This window comes from Dermacentor variabilis, chromosome 6 (assembly GCF_050947875.1).
Source record: "Dermacentor variabilis isolate Ectoservices chromosome 6, ASM5094787v1, whole genome shotgun sequence".
Lineage (NCBI taxonomy): Eukaryota > Metazoa > Arthropoda > Arachnida > Ixodida > Ixodidae > Dermacentor > Dermacentor variabilis.
In genome coordinates this window covers 172342064-172364521 of record NC_134573.1, presented here as the reverse complement: position 1 = coordinate 172364521, position 22458 = coordinate 172342064, and the positions used below count along the sequence as shown (strand labels likewise).

General features: G+C 47.4%; 1 protein-coding gene across 1 annotated transcript in view; it reads left to right on the top strand.

Annotated features, from left to right (window-relative positions):
• Positions 1–5823: 5823 nt before the first annotated feature.
• The window catches only part of LOC142585789 (cubilin-like), a 270644-nt gene continuing 254009 nt past the window's right edge, over positions 5824–22458 (top strand). The window contains exon 1 of the mRNA XM_075696798.1: positions 5824–6167. The gene's annotated coding sequence lies outside the window, so the exon portion shown is untranslated. The remainder of the gene's footprint in view (positions 6168–22458) is intronic.

The following is a 22458-nucleotide window of genomic DNA, read 5'->3' as shown; positions in this document are numbered from 1 at the left end:
TATTACCGAGAAAACACGGCATTTCGGCGTTCGGTGAGGGAACCGCTCCTGTGCACTTTCTTGCCATAGATTTAGTAGTGTTCGCATATTCACAAGCCAGTAAAGGGCTTCCTTTCAATGCCCGATGTGTGTTACCCCAACGCCGTAATCTTTCACCGCGAAACCTCGAGTTGCTGCGCTTTTATCTAGCAAGCTAGCGCGTCCTACATAAGTAATAAGCTTAGAACGTTTCTCACAGCACATCGGGCGAGTGGGTGGGAGTTCTTTGTCTTCAGCCGCTTTGCCCTTATGCAAAGTACAGCTGGGCATGAATTTTGCAGCTACCTAGGAGCAACTCTCAATAGTGGGACTCGCTTTCTTGCGTTGGGGAGTGCTTATGGCGAAGAGTGGCGCCAGGGAATGTTTAATGTTCGTTTGCTTGTCCTCGCGAAGGAGTTCTCGAAGTTGGGAAAGTACTTAAGAGAAAGAGAGAGAAGAAATAAGCATTGAAAACCAATAACTATTTCAACCACAAAGAACTCGGCCAGAAATGGATGCCTGGTTGTGGAGATCGTTTTGGGAACATTGATGGTACGTCAGTTTGACTCTTTTTTTTTTTGAGCAACAGCGACCGGCTGCTAGCTCTTGGCATTCATAATACGGTACAGGAAATTATTGCAGCACAGAAATGGTCACAGATGATCAGACTATCCGAAACTGCCACAGGACAGGAAATACTCTGCGCACTAGGGTATGATTGCGTTTTAGACATTCCACGTCGCTGCCGAATTCCTAATAACAACCGCGCCAAAATTACCACTACCCCTCACCCCCAAAACATGGCAAAGGATAACACGGATCGACGTAAAGCCAGGGCGGACGCTCTCTGGCCCCGAGGTCTTAAGAACAAACCGGTCATCTACATGGACGCCGCTTGCACGGGCAATGGCCGTTGCACAATCGCTGCCGTTGATGGCTGCGGTCGGACCACAAGCTCCGCCACGGTCAACACGTCCTCCATTATAGAAGCGAAGTAGGCCGCAATTGCCATGGGCGCGTCCGCATACCTGATGTTAAATTCGCCGTGTTAGACTCTAAATCGACCATAAGAAGCTACTCTATTGGAGCAATAGGTCCGACTGCAAGCAGACATTTTTCAAACCTCAGGACAGTATCCGTCTAATGTGGGTGCCAGATCATGCCGGCAACCAGGGTAACGAAGCAGCTCACCTAGCCGCCCGAGCAGCAGATAATCTGGAGGTGAGATCTCTCGACCTGGATGGACCTCTTGTGCCCATCCTCAGATATAATGAATTAAAGCAATTTTACAAGCATTCGCGCAGAGCGTATCCGTTCCCGAGCCGCATTCTCTCCCGGGAGGTGGCCACGACTCTACGGCGGGTACAGACTTGATCCGAGCTAAGCCCCAAAAGGTTGTCTGAAATTTCTAAGCAAGTGTTTTAAACTTAATTGCAGGCACTGCGTAGCACTAACCGCAGACCAAGATCACATACTTTGGGGGTGCCCATCCAACCCTCACCAAGAATGATTCTTCGGCAAGCTCCCACGCTCGAGGCCTGGGGGTGTACGATGAAGACCGATGACCCAAAATGCCAAGTCATGCTGGCAGAGTGGGCTAACCACGTCGCGGCCACATGGCCTCCACGCTAGCTCCTCTGCTGGGGTTTCAATAAATAATACGCCTGGAATAAAGTTGACTTCTCTCTCTCTTCCTTCGCCACTTTGATACCCCGTGGGCCGAGGTACTGGTTCCTAGTCTCTCCACAGGCAACAGTATCCTCTTCTTTTCTTCAACTATATTTTCGCGAGGAATATCTTGATTGTAACGATGAAGTATTTAGACGAAGCGGTGACGCCAAATCAAGTCACGAACGTCAGAGTCAACGCACGAAAAATGTCTTGGCTATTGACGTTGTACACAAGGCTGCGCTGCGGACTTTGAGCAAACTTACGGAACTTGGTGGCATGAAGGTCGACTCATATATTCCTCTGGACAGTGACACCACTACTGGTGTCATCTACCACGTGAATGTGTCCATCTCCAGCGCTGACTTGCCTATTCCAGTGAAGCCAGCAGTTGATGGCTTCGCCATAACTCACGCGTCTCGATTCGACACAACCCGCTGTGTGAAGATACTCTTCAAGGGCTAATCTCTTCCCTCACACGTCAAGGTGGGCCACTTTAGACACCCCGTGCGACCATTTATCCGAAGGCCACTCCAATGCCGCAATTGCATGAGGTTGGGGCATGTAAGCGCTGTGTGCGAGAACACGAGAGTTTGCTCGCACTGCGCAGAGCCTCCCGCTGCAGATTCCTGTGTAGCAACGGTTCTCAAATGCACCAATTGCAGTGGATCCCATGGTGCTATCTCAAAGGAATGCCCCAAAATGAAGAAGGAAAGCGAGGTCTTGAAGCAGATCGCGGAGCTCCCGATGCTGTCGGAATTCAAAGAACGCAGGTGCCTTCGTGAAGATCGCGCCACACCCGGCAACTCCTCCTGCTCTGCCCCCTAGGCCTGATGGAGCCGAGTCTAAAGTTGTGCCGCACAACACGAATACTGAAGTTTGGCCCGCGCTACCAAAGCGATAGCTCCCGCCACAGCTGAAGCCATAGCCGAAGGAACCGCCGGGGCCACAGCCGATGGCACAGCTGAAGGCACAGTTGAAGCCACAGCCGAAGGCACAGCCGAAGCTGCAGTTGGAGCCACGACCGATGCCACAGCCGATGCCACAGGCGGAGCCACAGCGGGAGCCACAACCGGAGCAACAGTCAAATCCACGTCAAATCGAAGGATACAGCACACTGCGGTAGAGACCAGAGCACCGACTCCCGATAAATTGTCCAAAGAAGACCGGCCAGTGAGTGTGATGCTTCGGTCCCTCACAAATACCGTCCGTGTACTTTTCAGCAAGTTGCATACTATGTCGGTGCGAAGTGCAGTGCAAATGCTGGATGCTCTTAATCCAGTGCTTGCAAGTCTCGAGTAAGCCCCACAAGTCACCCGCAGCATCCTGTTCGCGGAACGACCACTGACCCTTTGGTCGTCCCAGATATCATCAACGCGGATAACCAGCTATAGATCTCCACTTTGGTGTCACGGTACATCACTGCACACACGTTCATCACTTCCTTCCTCTTCTTTCAATTCCCCTCTCCCTTACCCCCAGTGTAGGGTAGCAAACCTGACGCTCGTCTGTTTGACCTCCCTGCCTTTCCCCTCTTTGCTATCTCTCTCTCTCTCTCTCTCTTAGACTAGTGAGTCTACAGCGCCACTTTGCCAATTTGAATTTGAATTGATCTGATAGTAGCAGAAGCAGCAGTAGACAGGGCGATAGTTCGCGTTATTGTACACATATGTCCGTTTAAGCGTTTTCCTGTTGAGTGTGTGTTAAGCTATCTGTATGCGTTAATGACGCATCGTTCGGCGACAGAATACGACAAGGCAGGACAAGACACGCTAAAACGAGAAGTGAGCGAATGTTATATGGACGACGCTTCGCCCAAATTACTTTGGTAAGAGCAGTATGGTGTTCTTTAAAACGAAAACTACGGAACTTATGCAGAAGAAAACGATAGCTTACCTTATTTACAAAACCAGTTTCAGAGACGGAGCTTTTTTAACGAAACACTAGAGAGATTTACATTAGGGTGCCCAAGCGTTGGGGGACGTAACCTGCCGGGTTTACAAAAGAAAGCAAACCGAGCACTAAAAGCGCGAAGGTCCCAGAATGGAGCTTGCGTCCCACAATGCTTGGGTGTGACCTTGGATACCCTGTTCTAAAAATCTCTACTATTTGTCGTCCAGTTGTTCTCTCGCACAAGTGTATATGTCTGACACCCCAAACAGGTGCTATAAAATAAGTTTTGCAACTGAACTATAACCAAGATTTGCAACTTTTGCTCTCCAAGCGAGTAGATAGATAGATAGATAGATAGATAGATAGATAGGTAGATAGATAGATAGATAGATAGATAGATAGATAGATAGATAGATAGATAGATAGATAGATATATAGATAGATAGATAGATAGATAGATGAAAAGTGATGAAGGAAATGCAAGGAAATATTAACCAGACGTAGCCAACGCCTCCTAGATAGCCCGAGGCCGGTGCACTCCGATCCATGACGTCATGCTACCTTGCCCGACTGCCATAGAATCTAATGAGGATGCTTCGGAGTAAGCCGTGACGATTTTGACGTCACCCTTTCGTCACGCCGGGATCAATTGGCAACGGAATTTTTTGTCCAAGTAGCACATCATAGAGCAAAGTGCACAGACCTTCTATCTAGGAGGTGATGACTGAGCCCGGTAGGCTACCCTGGACTGGGGAAAGGGGGATGAAATATAAAAAAAGAATAGAAGCTCATAGTATGCACAGCATCATCATCATCATCATCATCATCATCATCATCATCATCAGCAGCAGCAGCAGCAGCAGCAGCCAGGTTACGCCCACTGCAGGGCAAAGGCCTCTCCGCAAACTTCTTAATCTCATCCGCCCACCTAACTTTCTGCCGCCCCCTGCTACGCTTCCCTTTTCTTGGAATCCAGTCCGTAACCATTAATGACCATCGCTTATCTTCCCTCCTCATTACATGTTCTGCCCTTGCCCCCCTCCCCCCCATTTCTTTTTCTTGATTTCAACTAAGATGTGATTAACTCGCGTTTGTTCCCTCACCCAATATGCTATTTTCTTATCCCTTTACGTTACACCTATCACTCTTCTTTCCATAGCTCCTTGCGTCGTCCTCAATTTAAGTAGAACCCTTTTCGTAAGCCTCCAGGTTTCTGCCCCGTACGTGAGTACTTGTAAGACACAGCTGGTCATACACTTTTCTCTTGAGGGATAATGGCAACCTGTTGTTCATGATCTGAGAATGCCTGCCTAACGGACCCCACCCAATTCTTATTCTTCTGATTATCTCAGTCTAATGATACGGATCCGCGGTCACTATCTGCTCTAAGTAGATGTATTCCCTTGCCACTTCAAATACCTCGCTACCTATCGTAAACTGCTGTTCTCTTCCGAGACTGTTAAACATTACTTCAGTTTGTTGCAGATTAATTTTCAGACTCACCCTTCTGCTTTGCCTGTCCAGGTCAGTGAGCATGCATTGCAATTGGTCTCCTGAGTTACTAAGCAAGGCAATATTATCAGCGAATCGCAAGTTACTAAGGTATTCTCCATTAACTCTTATCCCCAATTCTTCCCAATCCAGGTCTCTAAATACCTCCTGTAAACACGCTGTGCATAGCATTGGAGAGATCGTATCTCCCTGCCTGACGCCTTTCTTTATTGGGATAGTATGCACATACACATTTGTAACGAAGTGGAGTTCGTCACAAGCAGCCATAGGCTGGCGCACTTCAAGAAACGCAGTAGCGCTTTGGTGGCTCCATGCATCGTTGACGCACGAGGCCACTGTGCCAGGATCTTATGCGAGAAAGGCTTATCATCAAATTTCCCTAAAGTTTACAAAGGTGGGGAAACAAAATGGCCGACGTGCCGTGCTCTCCCATGAAAGCGGTTGTAATGGAGAGGTCGCATGGATCTGTGCAGCATACGTGATGCGGAGGAGCGGAGGAGTGAGGAAAGGAGGCGCGAAAGAAGAGGCCCGCGCACTCGAACAGTGATACAAAATAGGGAGAACAGTTGTGGCGCCATCTATGGAAAGGCCATGGAACCGTTTGCCCGAACAGCGCGGCGTGCGCGCCCCCTGAATGTGGAGCGGGGCGCGCGCGCATGCTTGCGCGGAGTGCACTTCGCGTCGCCCGCGCCGCCGCTTGACAGCCTGCAAACACAACATGGCCGACGCGTTGATCGCCGGTTGCGGAGCTCCGTGGGGCCGGCGGCGGTGCTAGTGCGCGGCGCGTGCTCGCTGCGTCTTCCGGTAACCGTGGCGACCCGTCATCCGTGGCGCGATCGCGGACACACGGATCGCCCGTGCGCCGAAGGCCGTGAGCCGCGAGGATAATACTGCAACGGCAGCAGCATCACCGTCGTCGCCTCCCCTGGGTGGTGCCGTGCATGCATCCCCTGTTTCAGAATGCCTTCTCGGCGACGATCGAAGTCGACTCTCACATGGGCTGTTTCTCAGCTGCTGCCGCGTCGTCTGAATGGATGCGACCGCCGGTCTTCTTGAGTAGGCCTAGGAGGAGACGGGTGAGTACGTGGCTCGATCGTATACCGAGCTCTGTGGCGATCCCGAAAGCGCGCCGGGAGTTTCGCCCGTGTCCCGCTTTTCTTCCCTTTCCCATCCCGCGCCACCCGCGAAGAGTCAACGTGGAACCGGACCCGATGAAACTAGGGCGGTAGCAGTAGGACGACGTCTGGAGGCTCGGGAGCATCGATGCAACGGGGCGAAGCGAAACACTTGTTTCGCATCGAATGCGTGCCTCTTCCTTACGCCCCTTATATTTCCTCCCTGTTTTCTTTCGAGCTCGCCTGACAGGATGATCGAATGGTTCTTACTGTTCCACAGTAGCATGCAGATCGTAGGTACGTGCCTCTACTACGGTGATGCCAATAACGATGCATGTACTCTAGGGATCGACACATGGTCTCAGAGACTTGACTTATGAGCCCGCCGACTGGTTACTCTAACTCGCCGGACAGCTCGATAACGTGTGAATAGTAGAGAAATGTAAGATAAGAAAAAGAACAAAGCCATGTCTAACGAGTAAACTTTGTTAATAAAGGGAGACATCCACCCAAACGTAGCTAAGTGCTACAAAGGAAACCCATCTCACTTTCCCTTTCTTAACTAGTTCGCTCCACCTTGAGGGTTTCCGCAGAACTATTACGTCGAGTAAACTTTGTTTTACATTACCATGAACTTGGTGGCCGGGAAGCGAGAACCTCCGTAATTATGTAGAATATCCAGCAGTACTCTGCGGAAAAATTAACTGAGCGAGCATATTAGTTTCATTTAATTCATTTGTTAAAGCTAGCGCCGCTTCTCATATGCGTAACTGACTCATCGTTCTGCAGGATGGACGAATTCCTACTCACAAACGAAAGATAGCATTCGTAAATAGAAGTATACTGTTTCGCTGTCTTAAAGAGTACTTTTTCAGTGATTTTACCAATACAGCGCGAAGGCAAAACAACACGAGAAACGAAAACACATGGCACAGTGCTTGTGGCTTATATCTACGTGTGTTTTCTTTATGTTGTGCCTTCGTGCTTCATTAATAATATTTTTGAGCAAGCGTTAACTAGCCCAACAAAGTGTGCTCGCTCAAGAAGCGCTACCTCTTTTGATAGCGACATCGACAGCGACATCTTACTGGGGCGTTGATAATCTAGAGAACGTATGACACTGCGACCTCCGCGACGCCGAGCTCAGTCAGCGGCAAAAGCCACAGCCAAATGAGACCACGTCTGATTTCAATTTCAGAAGATGGGCCGAAGCTGCGAAGTTTTTTTTTTTTTTCTCCCTCGAAAATAATTGTCCTCGTACTTTTACTCACGGGTGTTCGTTCTACGCAGACGCGCTTTCCTCGTTTGATTTAGGCTGTTCCCGGTCTACCATGGCAGCCTCGTATCCTGATATCCCTCCGCGCGACGTGTGCACAAATTGACCAACATAAACTAAATTAGCGTGGTCTAGTCAGTGCGCTTGTTGCGCGCGTCTCCTGAGCCGTCGTCTGCAGCTCGTCGACAAGACCTTGCGGAAACCCCCTCCATTCCGCGTGTCTTCTCTATTATGCATGCGTATTCGCGAGGCAATTGATCCTTTTTCCCACCGCTGCGGGCGCATTCATTCTTGTAGCTCCACCATAGTTGTGTTCAGGGTGTTCGTACCTTGATATTGCGTACCAAATTACTCCTTCTCGCGACGTCCTTAAGTAGATTAGGGGCTCCTTTTGTTTTTCTGTCGCTTTATTTTTTATGGATGCAAGCCTTTGCGCCAGCCCCGTGGCCGGAACAGCAAAATAAGTGTTAACGCTGTAAAAAAGCTTGCGGAGTTGCATTTTTTAAAATGTTCAGACTCCAGTTTAGGAACTTCTTGCTACTCCAATGAGGCCGTGGCAAACGCAGTTAGTTTACTAGGCGTACGAAAATTACAGTGAAACCAGTTATAGCTAACTCGGATACCGGGAACGATGCCCCTAATTGAAGGAGCAGAACTGTATGGTAGAAGTGGCATTTGTGAAATGGGCGCTGCTACAGGAGCGAAGTAAGGACGAAGGCGCATCTTGCTGTCGAAACGCCGGGTCCATTCGATTTACCTCGCACTTAGTGAACTGGTTTCCGCTAGTTCAGTAGCAGTTCTTGCGCGTGCGGAGCCGGCACGGCATCTGATGCACGAACGCTGCACTTTTCTGACGAGTGCAGGCTTTTCTGCGAAGTCCTTCACAAAGCTTCCATTGAGTGATACGAACGGTGACGTGCAGAGGCCACCGTGTCGAACTCGTGAAAAGACTGGCTGAACGGAGCACCTTGTGAACTAGTTTATGAAATGCAGGCGTATAGAATGGACCGGTGGTCATCGGACGTAGGCATTTTTTATTTTAAATATAGAAAAATGGAAAAGAAGGTTTCTTCAGAGCCAAATGTGGGTGACTTGCATAAGGCCGATGAACCTGCGCTGCAATGGGGTGACGCAGATTTTCGGCCGCCATTTTCAGGGATAGACGCTGCCAAGCTCTAATACCCGGCCACTTGGTACGCCGCGTTCTTTTATATTTATTGCGGTTTCTCCACCGTTCCTTCACTGAAATTCCACACGCCTACCTACAGCTGCGTGTCACTATGCAAGCAGTGTGTCCACATGTGCAGTTCCGACAGCAAGGTAAGTAAATGCGCATAGTAATACGTTCAATGCACAGACTTCACATGGCAAGTGTAGCGTTCGCGAAGCTATAATTCATCCGTGCGAGATGAGCGCGCGGGATTTGTAATTTGGTACATAGCAGTACACGAGAGATTGCTGCCAAGCCGCACTTTTTGGTTTGCTTTCCTCGTTTTCTTGTACTCTGCTCACATGGAATTTAAAAAAAAATTCTTAAGACTGGACAAAGGTTCTAGGCCCTCCAGTCAAGGGCTCTCACAACTGCCGTTATCGCTATGCAGTAGTTAAAGATGCGTTATTGGTGCAAGCGTAAGAACGTGCCAAGGCACTTCACCTACTCCGTTGCGAGGAACCAAGCTTGCGTTCACTGGGCCATATGTTATGCGGCGAACACACCATATGAATGTCAGAACACCACAGCAAACTCATTTAAACATAGAATAGTAAGCTGTTGGGTTAGTTGGTTTGACATGATTTTTGCAAAGGGGAGCGCAGTCCACGTCTCCCTTTTCCGCCTAACTTCTACGCTCCCCTTCACAAAACTCAATTAGACATGCAGCAGAGGGCGCGTGGCCCATGAATTTTCTACGTACATCCTGCGCTCGCCCGAATGTCTATTCTTTACAATGGCGACGGGAAACCAATGTACACACAGTGTTATCGACATTACGTAAAAGGTCTATAACAAAATCCTAAATACAGTACAGAGACAAGAATAAATAACGTAAAGAAAGTAAGGGGAAAATATTAGCAAGCATCACACCACACTACACACACGAACACAAGTCACAAGCACACATGCAGAAACCAGCACCAGAATCATCGTCCAATAGCTGAGGCAGTCACTCATCACACAGGAACAAGGGAAGCGAAGGGGAATCTGCATAGCTTCTTTCATGTATAAACACATGAAGCATCCACATGTTTTTTTTTTGTCCATTACTAATAGCAGAACTCTACGTAGGCTCGGACTAGACGCGTAATTGAATAACATTTTTATGAAGGTTAGCGAATGACACACAGAGCTTTATTTTGAAGTGCATTCTCCACCCTCCTCTTCCCGCCTCGAGCTACTATATCCTCCTTTCTATTTTTAATTTTCGCTAAGGTGGCTGCCATAACACGAACGCTTGCCTAATCTCGCGACTATCGTCTATGCCCACTTGCATTCTCTAGCATTTTGCTATTTCTTTAGTTTATTTGTTTGGCCTTCTCGTGCCGTCTGAGCTCACATGCGAAGGCCTCACCACTAATCCCTCAAATTATCTCTCAAAACGGTGGTGCCCAGGCTGGCCCCATTTATAACGCTCTCTCACCGACTAATTCTATACAGCGTTGTCGAAGCAAAGAATTGTGCTTCAAACGGGTCCTTCTAATGCCCAAACAAAAGTGGTGTCGAGTTTCAAATCGGCAAAAGTACTGCGCATTTTTTCTGTCCAGTTCAGAGTACTGACTCACCGAACGAGTCATTGAATACTCACTGTGCAATTTACAGCACCGCTTGCTTTTTGTTTATAAAAAACGGACGACGGGAGGCATCCGAACTTGAACAGGCAACGCAAGATTACTCATTACAGCACCGGTACGTTCACTCCCTTAATAAGCTTAACTGTTTCCTCAATGCTGCACGGCTTATCTCAGAGAACGCACATGCTGTTTTGTAGTAAAACTGTGCAATGATATGCAAGCTTGGTCAAGCTACAAAAAAAAAAAAGAAAAAAACGACGTTCCGGCTTTCACGGGGATGCCTTGGTTGGCGGTTAATTTATTTCATCATATTATGAATTTACTTATTGACCAGACGGAAGGCCGTCCAATGGTCGATTTCACTTTAATCTTTTCGTAAGCTTGGGGCGGCGTAAGGCACGAACAAGTGACGTTGCGTAAATTGTGTGCTGCCATGTTTACGCCAAAGGTTCTGTTTTTGTACCTTGGGCCTTTTAAGAACCAAAAGACCTTGCTTGAGACCTTGTGTGCGAACATAGCTTTTTTCTTTAATTTAGACTTAGGATTACGCATGCGCGAAGTACTTGACTATTTACTGAGGACTTTATAGTGAAGCTAGGGGAAGAGAGGAAGGGATTGTATATTTCAGCGGATACCAGATATTGTGCGCTGCCTGTTCCAATGCTCTTGTCTATCCTTATCAGGTAGATCTGCGTCGCCGCCTTTTTCGGAGTACGTTACTCTTCACATGGTAATGGCGGACTTGCAAATAGAGATAGCGAACGCACGACTTTTCGTCTACTGTGCTGCCAGATTCGAGCAGAAGCAGCAGTAAATGCATCAGCAGAGACTAATCAAGCCGAAGTTCAACAACCTGTGTGATAACATCGCTAGATTACTAGTGTTAAAGCTCGCTCCTAATATGCGTTCTCAAATACGTCTCGGAGCCAGAGTGTTTTGAGGCTCTGTAGCATTCTGCGACACTGCTCGTTTTTAGCGACACAAAACGCGTAGTGCCGCGCACGTCCGGCCTCGCGAGCGCCGTTCACCTCGACCCGAGCCAGGGACATGGCGAGGGTTCCCGCCACGTGCCCAGTTACAGCGCTGCGCGAGTTAATTGCGCCCCAAGGGCCGTGCTCCGGGACATCTCAGGACGAGTGTTCTGCGCCAACTCGCTGCAACACCGAAACTTGCTCGCCGCTCGCGTGTGTTTTCTATCGAATTTGTTGTCCCGTTTTTTCGTCTGGCGCGTTAGACTCGGAAAGAGAGAGTGAAAGAAAGAGTGGGAGGAACTACGCAGCTTGCGACAGAGACAGGGCCCGCCTGGTTTAGCAGAAAAAAAGAAAATAAACTGCATCCGCGGTGTGCAATTCGGTGACGCCTCTCGAAGGCAGGTCACCGTTAAAATTGCCATCACGACGTTCCTCTTCCCTTTCAGCCTACCCCAGGAGACGAACGTTATTGCTGGCAATGGCGTGAGTGGTCGCATAGAAGCCGTTGTTACGTGCGCCTACGTCTTCCTGTCGACACGTTCCGTTTGTCTTTGAGGCTATTAGACCAGAAGTACTCCAAACGAGCTAGAGTACATTCCTTTTCTTTCGCGTAACTTGTGTCTAGATGACATAGGTTTTCATTTCTATTGAGTGGCTGTCGACATCAGTTCTCTGCCTTTAATTACTTTCTGGTATTCATGCTAAGGAAATGTAGAGAACTTGACGTATTCCTTTTTTTATTGCGCTAGGCAATACACGTTCAAATGTGGGGTAGGTGTAGACGCAACACATCATCAGCAGGAATCGAGCCGTCGACCTAGGTAAAGTTGCACGTACAATTTGAACTGGATGCTATGTGCGGAGTTCGCGGGTTCTTTTTGAACGGGTAGTATGCTTATGCTTTTTTGTTTATCTCCTAGCAGTCATCAGTAAAAAATAAATAAAGATGCAGTGAACTCAATTGAATTCAAACTTCCCCAGAAGGTTTCAATGTGCCGCATGTCACTGCAATGTCCAACTCAATATAAATATTTTTTTTCTGTCCGAACAGTGAATAAAAGTAGATATAAGTATGCAAACTGGTAATTGGGTATGCAGAATAGTTTTTATGTGCGCTAGAGTAGTTGGAAGCTAGCGGCATATGTAACGTATGGGAATGTCAAGGCAATATTTTAGACACATGTGCCTTTTGTTTGAGTTATCCAACCTACTGTAAATTGATTATCTCAGCTACGTTTGCCCCGCATATGCCGTATCGAATATTAGATCCCAGCAGAAAGACGACAGACCGATGAAAGGGACACATGCAGTCAGTAATGCAATACCAACAAGTTCACCTATATATCCTACTGCATATGCCGTGGTATCCTGGTACTGACATGTCATGGAAAGCTGAAGGATTATAGCGAAACATAGATTGTGAACATACAACGAACCTGACAACATTTTTACGGGTAGACGTGTTTGGATCAACCGAGATATGCTATTAATATAGATTCTTAAAAATAGCGAGTCACTATTGCATGTCGCGCCAACCTAAAATGATACAAACAATTTCCATTCTAAGTCGCATCTAGTGGTTTCAGCGGCCGTTGGTCTATTTTGTAATTTATTTCGCTTAACGACCTTCTCAACCCTCCCTTGCTCTCGGTCTTCTTTTGCCGCAGATTGTTAGCTCGGCTTTGCCGTTAAAAGAGTGCATTAAAGGAGAAGCACGCTTTACAGGTACTAATGAGACACATTTGACTGTTTTTTGCATTGCTTAGACAACGGGGAACCTAAATAAAGTAACGCAAAAGCCGAATAAAGCACTTTAGATAAGTGTGTCAGTAGTGTTTAAGACAAGGTAAAATCTCTTCGTCATAACCAAATCACTCCTTTTGCTAATGTTTGTTGGTGCGTCTTTACCGTCACACGAGTTGGTAAAGAAGGAGCACGCTTTACAGGATTTAATTGCATTCAGCGTCGCTAACATGAAATAAAATAAAGCAGGATGGTCTCACGTGAATCACAATAATGAGAAGGGTTCAAGGGGTAGTTGTACCCCGAGGATCAAGACGAAGACACCCACTTTATCCTCGTTTATATCGCCTGGCTTTAGCACCGAAAGAGTGTGCTTAAGAAGAAGCAAGCTTTACAGGCAAAAAGTTTCAAAGACGTTGTACTACGTTGACATTGTAAAGACAAAATTATACAGTAAGAAAAAAAAGAATAACATATACGCACGAGCTGCTGACAAAATTTACGTTGTTCTTGACGGTCATTTTCCCTTCAAGCAAGCTATCCGTGTTGTGATCGCGTCCTCTTTTTAGTTTGGCTTTGCCGTTATAGGAGGCTACTGAAGGAGAAGCACGCTTTACAGATCGCAAATAATTCTCTTTTGGCAGACGTTGAGCTTGTTTATTGACGATAAAAAGATCAAAAACAAAACAATATAGAACAAGCAAATATCGTAGCTGAGTTCGGCAGATATATTTGTAAAAGAAATAAAATAGGAACGAAAATATTTGGCGATATTTGCCTAAAGTTTAGCCGTTGCACATAATAGACCCAAACAGCTGTCAATATCACTTAACCGGAACCTAGAGAGCAACAGTCGGTTTACACTGGCGAAGTACGCCATCAAGATTATTTTTTATTTACTTGGTAAAAAAATGAGTATTACTGAAAAAAATATGACGAGTTTAGGTCGCGCCGGAAGGTCGGCGCGGAGATTTAGCAAGGCAATTTTGCCAACGAGTGCTCCGACATAGCGACGTCACATAGTTCCGCGTGACGACACATAATGTTGACAATGTTTTCTGTGGTCTAGTTAAATTCTTACCGGGAAAGGAACACTACATTGTATTCTCAAGGAAATAAAAATTGAACCTAGCATGTTTTGAAGACACTTCTTGCAGCAAAACGACTGAAATGCGAAAAAAATAACTTGGAAATCTGCCACGTCACGTTGAGTTTTTTGTTTTGGTTTCAGCACAAGGTTCGAAAAAGGGAAGCCTGACCTCTATTATTCACGTTAGCAAGTAACCTTTTCTGCTCCAAGTGACTGAAAGCACAGTTTTTATCTTTTTCCTCTCTTTTCTTTTATTTCCGCCTCCCCTTGCCCTGTGTAGAGTAACAAACTGGGTGCAACTTGGTTTAGCTTTCTGCCCTTTCTTTTCTTTCTCTCTCTTGAAAGAAGCTGTAACTAATTTGAAATGATTTAATGACAGTTTAAACCATTCCTTCAAGTGTTTTAATTTGGACCCTGAAAAATATTGTTGTCACAGTGGCGCTAGAACAAATATCCAAAGAAAATAAATTGCATAAATAAATGAATATTTTTGTACAACAAGAAAATAAAAGGGAATAAAAGAGAGGCCACGAAAGCACGCGATGTTCCAGAAGAACAACGTCGCCAACGGAACGGGATCTTGTGCTCTTACAAGATGTAGTTTTAATAATAAAGCAGTTGGGAGTTCGGTAAAGCTGATTTGCCCCATCGGCAAATTTTACGTAAACGAGCTGCGATCTCGTTCCATCCACTCCTAGACTAGATTGCTGTCTCTGATGCCTATCTTTATTGGTTGTTCGATGGCTTCAAGAATTTTCTCCTTATTCTGAGTCGTGTAAATAGTAATAACGTTTTAAATATTTTGTGTCTCCAAGAATGCGGCCGCAAGCTTGCCGTAACCTATCTGAGGTTACGCCTATGCCTCAATCATCCCCACCTCCTCCCCGGAAATGTGACCAAGACCATCGTTTGTGGCGCATCCATACTATATCAGACATGATTACTTAGACACCCCACCGTCGTCCATTTTCTAGCATATTTGTTGTTCAATTTCTTTTCTTTATCTTCGCTCACTTACTTTACTTGGTATTGTCTCTATAATGTGAGCACAAATAGTGTCGCGCTTCTTGTCTTGTCCCGAGAGTCATTGATTGCAGAAAGGCTTGCAGGAAATCGCTACTGATTCGACTCTCCTTCTTCCTACTTAATAAATACATGCATCCCGAATGTTTACCCGATATGCAGGCTCTACTTTTCGTGCAAACATTATTTATCCTGATTCCGTTTAAAGCATTTTTTGTCCTATAACGTGAGCCGCAGAGAAACACGAGAACATAATTTTTGGTTGTTGTGGGCGCTGTGTCAATCGCTTGATTAAAGCGAAGTGATTTACATTGCACTGCTTCGCAATACCCATGTTTACTATGAGATGTAAAAACGCTCTTTATTAGATGAAATATCCCAACGCTGGTGTTTTATATGAAACACGCAAAAGCAGCTAAATGTATAAAACTAGGCGTGGCGACGCTCCATCCGTCGGATGTTTTGAGTGTTTTATTATTTATTCCTACAATACCGCCTTGAAAGAAGAAGAAGAAGAAGAAGAAGAAGAAGAAGAAGAAGAAGAAGAACAACAACAACAACAACAACAACAACAACAATTTGCCGCGAGCATACAAGATAATGTTTAGGCAGTTTGGGTTTACTGGAACTTTCTAACGACGGCTATGCATCCAACCAATGACGGCGCTGCGTTAGCGTGTGACGTGCACATTCACGTTTAAGCGGCAGCGAGCTTTCGACGCGGGCATGGTTTGCGGTCTCCTCTGTGACGAACGTTCGACATCACAGAACGAGAAACAGTTCTTCCGCTACTGCCACTCCGCTCCTTGCATCGCCAGGTGGCAACTTGCGAAATGACTTTTTTTTTCGTTGTGACGAAGAAATAAATCAGCAGTGAACGCAAATGCCAGTAACTGTACCACGCCGCCAGAAGCAGTGTCAAGTGCTTGTCGACGCTAGGGTTTCGTAAGGGTCTCAGTATTCTCGTGTTCTTTCTTTTTCTCAGTGGGTAATAGAAGAGATTTTTCAAAACAGATGTCGTCTTTCTCAGCTTTTCACTTGCCGCAAAAAGTAAGGAAAAAAATCAATGTAGTTTATTTCACGCAGTTTCTCTGCAACCTCGCCTTCGTCCAGCTATTTCTTCACAAATCTTGTTTGCTTTTCACTAACATTTTTTCCGGCATGCTCCTTTTCCATTCTTCCTGCTGGATTTTGTCATTCTCACTGGCCCTGACACTGCCTTCGCGTTTTCGTTCGACATTTGCACTATCTGCGTTGCTACGTAAAGTCTGGCGTGCCTCGAGCAGGCAAAAAAAAAAAAAAGCAAATCAAGCCTGGCTGCACGAGCAGCCAAGTTTGTCAAGCGACGAAAGAAAAAAAATGCTTAAATTACGAACGGGTCTTTGCTATCAAATTTTTTTTTTACGTTTTACCAGCGTTAAAACCTGTCAACCATGTCAGCGTCCCGCTCGCGCCGTGCGGGCCTAGTTTTGTGTCTGGAGCATAAAAGGTTTCGAGAAGCAGCGGAAGCGAGCAAGTGTCATGCAAAAACGAGCTAAGAAGCAATAACGAAAGAGATAGTGAAGGAAAAAGAAAGAACGAATATAGAGGCGTAATAAATGTACGATGAAAGGTAAAGAGAGAAATAGGAAGAATGTAAAAGAAAGGAGAAGGGGCAGGGCTTTACCCGAGCCGTCTGCATGACCCTTCAGCGACGCGTTTTGCGTCGACGTTGCGTCGGTGCTTTTAGCTCGTCTCGGAAAGCGGCGCACGCACTTTTGATTTTATACCCAGCCAGAGCGTCCCACTCATTTCAGTCTCAGAGTAGGTCTTTCGTTGCTTTTCTTTCTTTCTTTCTTTCTTTCACGACGAGAGCTCGATGAAGGGCATCCTGCAGTGTTTAGGGCGGTGGGAGTTTGCCTAGCGTAAAGGAGATTGCAGCGACCCATACCTTAAAGACGTACGCGAGTACTGTTACTACTACTACTAGCACTATTACGACAACACCCGCTAGTAATCACAAATACAAGTTACGTTCGATATCATTACCAAGTTACAACACGTATTTTGCTTACACACGCAGCTGTGTTACTGCAGCACTGTCGATGGCCATTCCGCATGATTTCCCCGCCTCTACACTCCTTGTCGTGTTTTTTTTTTTAAGCGGCAGCTTCTTTTCCACATCAGCGTCTTTCCGTGGTCGTTGGCTGGTAATGAGGTTTCTAATCTAAAGCCAACTGATAGACCGATGCATGTGGTCAGGGTGAGAGCTTTGGCGTGAATGTTTTTCACCGAGTAGGCGATGGAACAGCCTAGATTCCGCTGAATCAGCTTATGTCTGTACGTCCGTTACAAATGTGCCACTGACCGGCGTTGTTCTCTACGGTTTTAGGGAATAAAACAAGAGACGGTGCCCAGGTATCACAATCGCAACAAATACCCGACTTCGATAGCACAATGATTTTATCATAGCGGAGCTTTCGTTGCCTTCCTCCCCGGGGTTTGTTTGGTGTGTCCGCTCGGTCGGTTTCTCGCCGAGTAACGTGCGCCGATCCACGTTTACTAGTTTACCGGACCAGTTTACTAGTTTAATAGTAAATTGGGCCAATCCCGGAAATAGTGTAGCCAACACTTGGCCGGCCCTAGGGGCTGTGTAATTTGCGGTCGCGTTGGTCACGTGGGTCGTGTGATGCGGGCTCCGCGTTCGCCTACGTGGGAGGGCGCGAGTAAGGCTGGGAATATAAGAACCCGTGTTGCTATGCTTCGCCCATGGGCCGAAAGCGCGATAACATTTTCTTTTGCTTGAGCCAATCTGAGGTTCTTTTTTGATTACTTTGTTATCGGGCTTGCTCTCTTTGCATCAGGGATCACATATGCTCGTTTGTTAGAGTGCGTGCACACTCTATCGATTTCCTTTCCCTTGATTTATTTCCTTTCCCCCAGTTTAGGGTAACAAACCGTGTGCAATCGTGAATAATCTGCCTGTATTTCGCTATCGCTTTATATCTCTCGGTCTCTGTATTTTTTTTCGCTTTTCACACTTATTTCCAGTTCTTAAGTGCATCGTGAACGTTGATTGACGGGATTGATCGAGCGTCACAGCAGCGACACAGGGGCTACCAGTGACGCCGAAATAGAGGGCGCTTAACCAATTTCGACAACCTCGGGGTCCTCAATGCGCCCCCACGAGCGTTTATGCATTGAGCACATATATCAAAATCCGCCGCCCGCAGCCGATTTTCGAACCCGCGACCCTAGTGTTGAGCCATAGTCCATGGGCAGCCACGCAGGGTAAATGCAGCAAGTACAAAAGCAGTCGTAGCTGCTCTCGGGTACACTGGGTAATACATTGAAACGCTTGATTGATCGAGGATTTCTGGCTAACATACCTGCCTTCTCCCTTTCTTTCCTCCTCCTCCTTGAATGATTGATGGACCGACCTAATGATTGTTCTTAACTGCTTCGAGGCCTCTGCACACATGCACAGAACTACTGCTGGGAGCGTGCGGCGGACGTAGCAGCTGTAGCTGATGCAGAGATGCCGAACGCGAAGACGAGGGTTCTTCTCACGCCCTCCCCCCACTCCCCCCCTATCTCTCTCTGTTCGGGTCTCTGGAAAGAAAGATTGAAGCTTCCGCTTTTATTGTATGAAGATGAATGAGAGCATTGCTCGTTCAAAAACCCCGCTACGCTATGAAGGAAAAAAGAAAAGCAGAGAAGATATGAAAATAACGCTGAATAGGACACATACTAATTCACAAGTCACGAGCACACAAGTAGCGCGCGCCACCAAAAGAAGCGCGCTATCATTTATATTTATTGCGCTACAGCGCACGTGACCAGAGATGTTACTGATGCATTGTTTCGAGTGCACAAGACCAGCAATGGGCCGTCCAGCAGGCTCGCACAGCGGCCGCCAGGTACTCCCTGTCGGTCCCTGCTTGGGAGACGCCCACTGCGCGCTGACGTGCGTCCTGCAGGACCTTGTTTAAGGTTTGTCCAATCCAACTGGCATACGTTCGCAGTACTTTTATACGCCAGCGAGTGACAAGAACTGTAGTCCGTAGTGCCCATACATTTTTTACGCCAAATGTGTGTTGGATGTAGCGAGGGTGGTTTTGGCGTTAATCACACCTTCTAGGGTGAACTTGGTCGACATGAGCAGGAGCCGCGTTGCGGTGTCATGGAGCAGTTGCGATTACGCGCCACTGGCCTGTAAAGCTCTCGACTCAGATAGTATACGTACAGCGGTGCACGCAATCCCGGCGAGGTTACAAAATAGGGAAAGCCAGGATCTTCGTACCGCGCTCAGGCACGAAAAAAAACATCAACCTTTAAAACAAAAATAAGCGTCTGCAATTCAGGTTTCTGTAACCCTGAATGGAACAGGCGCGATGGGAAATATAAACCCTCACATTGCGGGCCTCTCACGCTGTCGCGGGCAAACGCCACTGTCTCTGACTAAGGCTTTGTACGGCCTCGCGTTCTCTCGTCCTCTTTTCTGGCGCGGGAACAACAACGGCTATGACAGCAGCTGCGAGCAGAACGCGTACTCGAGCCCGTCAAAAAAGAAAAGAAAGCAAGAAACAGGACCATACGAAGGAATGGAGGCGGGGGGTCCAGGGAGGACCGACGGCGCAACAACTTTGACACCGGCGCCGGTATTGAACGCGCCGGACACGAAGAGAACCGGGTGCGGGCGATTGGTAGCGGTAAGAGGAGAGAAGGTGCGGGATATGAGTTGAGAAAGGGGAGTACAGGAACGCGCCATAGCGCAAGCAGGTTACTGAGGCGGAAGGACGTTGTAAAAAAAAAGTTTATTTAACGGCGGAAGATCGGCATTTGTATCGTGAGAAAGTGTGCGCGAGAGGACAAAGAAACTGGAGGCGCACGTTGTCGGGGATTGAGTACTTTTGTGGAAGCGCCTAGTGTGTGTGTGTGTGTGTGTGTGTGTGTGTGTGTGTGTGTGTGTGTGTGTGCGCGTGCGTGTGTGTGTGTGTGTGTGTGTGCGTGTGCGTGTGTGTGTGTGTGTGTGTGTGTGTGTGTGCGCGCGCAACTGCATGAGCTCTGCTATACTTGGTCTTGTTATATTTCTGTTTTTTTTATCGTGTCTGAGCACATTCCTCGTGAGGTGTCGCGGCTTGAGTGCTCTTTTGCGCTTGTGTACGGCCTTCCCTTAGCCCCCTCCCCCATACACACACAAACAAACCTCGTTCTTTGGTGTACAAAGAATGCTTTGGTCGTGAGTTCGGTATTATTTATCGTTTCGCAACTCTTTACGGCGGTACTTCCAGAAATACCCCTGCTCTCCTACGCGTTTTGGCGCTTTATACGACGCTAAGCTGTCGACCAAACATTTTGCGGCCGCTCTCTCTACAACGTTGCATACCTTCCCCCGAGCTCTTGTCCGCTGTATGGCCTCTTCTACACGGTTGGCGCTGTCGTCCCTTCTTTTTTACCACATTTGCTTTTCCTTATTTCTTTTCGTCGAGGGGCATTCAAACCTTTTCTTTTTTTTTTTTCGTTGCGCACTTGCGAACGTGTAGCCAGCGTTGGCGTAGCTCTTTGCCAGAGCCGGCTGGCAAACGATCCCGCGCAGCCGAGCGTATACGGATGTTTGCCGATAGACGCGCCGTGTAAGTTTCCCTAATCTTACTCTTCCTATGGCGGCAGACGCGAAAGAGGGGAAGAAGGTAAAATAATAATAAGAAGAAAAGAAAGGGGAGGAATAATGAAACCACAAGAACCGTAAGAGGAAAGAAGAAAATGCGGAAACGGCAGCCGTACCAAAAAGAAAAGAGATAGAGAAAGGAGAGTGTCGAATCTAAGAAAGTAACAGAAACAAAAAAAGAAAATCATGAAACATACGTAGGGAGAGGTCCGAGCGAAATGGACACTACACGGCGGTGGTCGGTCAGGATTCCTGGAGATCTAGACGAATGTCACGGTCATTTAATGCGCACGCGCGCACGCGTCTCTCGCCTCCTCCTTTTCCGAGAGGGCGAATGCGCGTGCCTCATTCTTTTCTCGCACGCCGTCCCGTCCCGGATCCCGCCGTTTCCTGTCGGGGTCCCCTGCTCTTGCGCGAAAGAAAAATCGCGCCTAATAAACAAGAATGAGGAACGTTATTCGTACCGTACATATTTCTTCCTTCCGTGGCCTCTTCCTCTTCTCTTTTTATCTCTCTCCCTCTCGCAAGTTCGAGACAGGGTCGGAAACGACGGAGAAGAAAAGACGGAGCGAATACAGTGAGATAGCGAAAAGGAGAGAGAGAGAGAGAGAGAGAGAGAGAGAGAGAGAGGAGGAGGAGGTGGAGGAAGGGGAGGGGGGGAGAAATGACGCTTCCAAACAGGCGCGTGTGCCGAAGAGAGTCACAAACAACTCCTCGCTTAGAGTTTTTTTTTTTTCAGCTGGGCTCGGTTTCGGCTCAGCGCGTCTCGGCACGGCGGTTCTCCTCTCGGCTGCGCCATCGTTATCCCTTCTCTTGAGTCGAAGCCTTTCTTTCACTTGGTGTTTATCTCTCTCTCTCTCTTTTCTTTCTTTCGTCGATTCATCTTTGTCCGTTTTCCCTCGCTATACTCCGGCCTGGCACATTTTCAAATTCTTCTTCCGGAGAGACAGCGCGACATCTTTTCGAGCGGGCGTCGAAGGAGGATGAGGGTTCTGGAAGAAAGAACAACCGACACCCCGACAGTTCTTCTTTGCCACATGACTCCCGCGCCTCGACCCTTTCGCGAAATTCGCGTTTCTCGACAAAAAGGGGGCAAAAAAAAAAGTGAAGAAAGAAAGCGACTGTTGGGCGCGCGGGGAGTGCGTTGCAGACGCAAGCTGCTTTATTCGGTCCCGCGCCACTTTGCGTTCCATTAAAAGAAAAGAGAGGAGGAGCAGGCGGACCGTCCGCCTGCTGACTTGTGCTAAATAAGGAACGGCGCTGGGTGCGAAAATGTAGCCGTATTTTGCCCGTTAGTGCCGTGCAGTGAAGTAGATCGTATAGGGGTGGGGTCGGCGTATCAGCGGCGCTAATTCGCGTAGCTGATGACACGTGATTACGGTTTGTGCTTGTCCGGTGCCTTTGATCTTGACCGTGGGTCACGTGATTGGTCAGAGCCTGCGTTCGACGAATCGCAGGTCGCTGATGAAAAAAAAAAATCTCCATACACACAAGCTCAGAGTAACGCAAGAAAGAATAACTAGAAAATAACAAACAAGACGTGTGTTGTACACATATATTAGCAGAAATACCAAAGCAGACGCGTTAAGACGCGCATATGCATTGAAAAACACTTAGTCATGCGCATATAGAATGGACACGAGAAAAAAATTGGCTAAGGCTTAGCTCAGCTAACCCTGGATATGCAAGGCGAAAGCTTGGTGAAGTCTTGG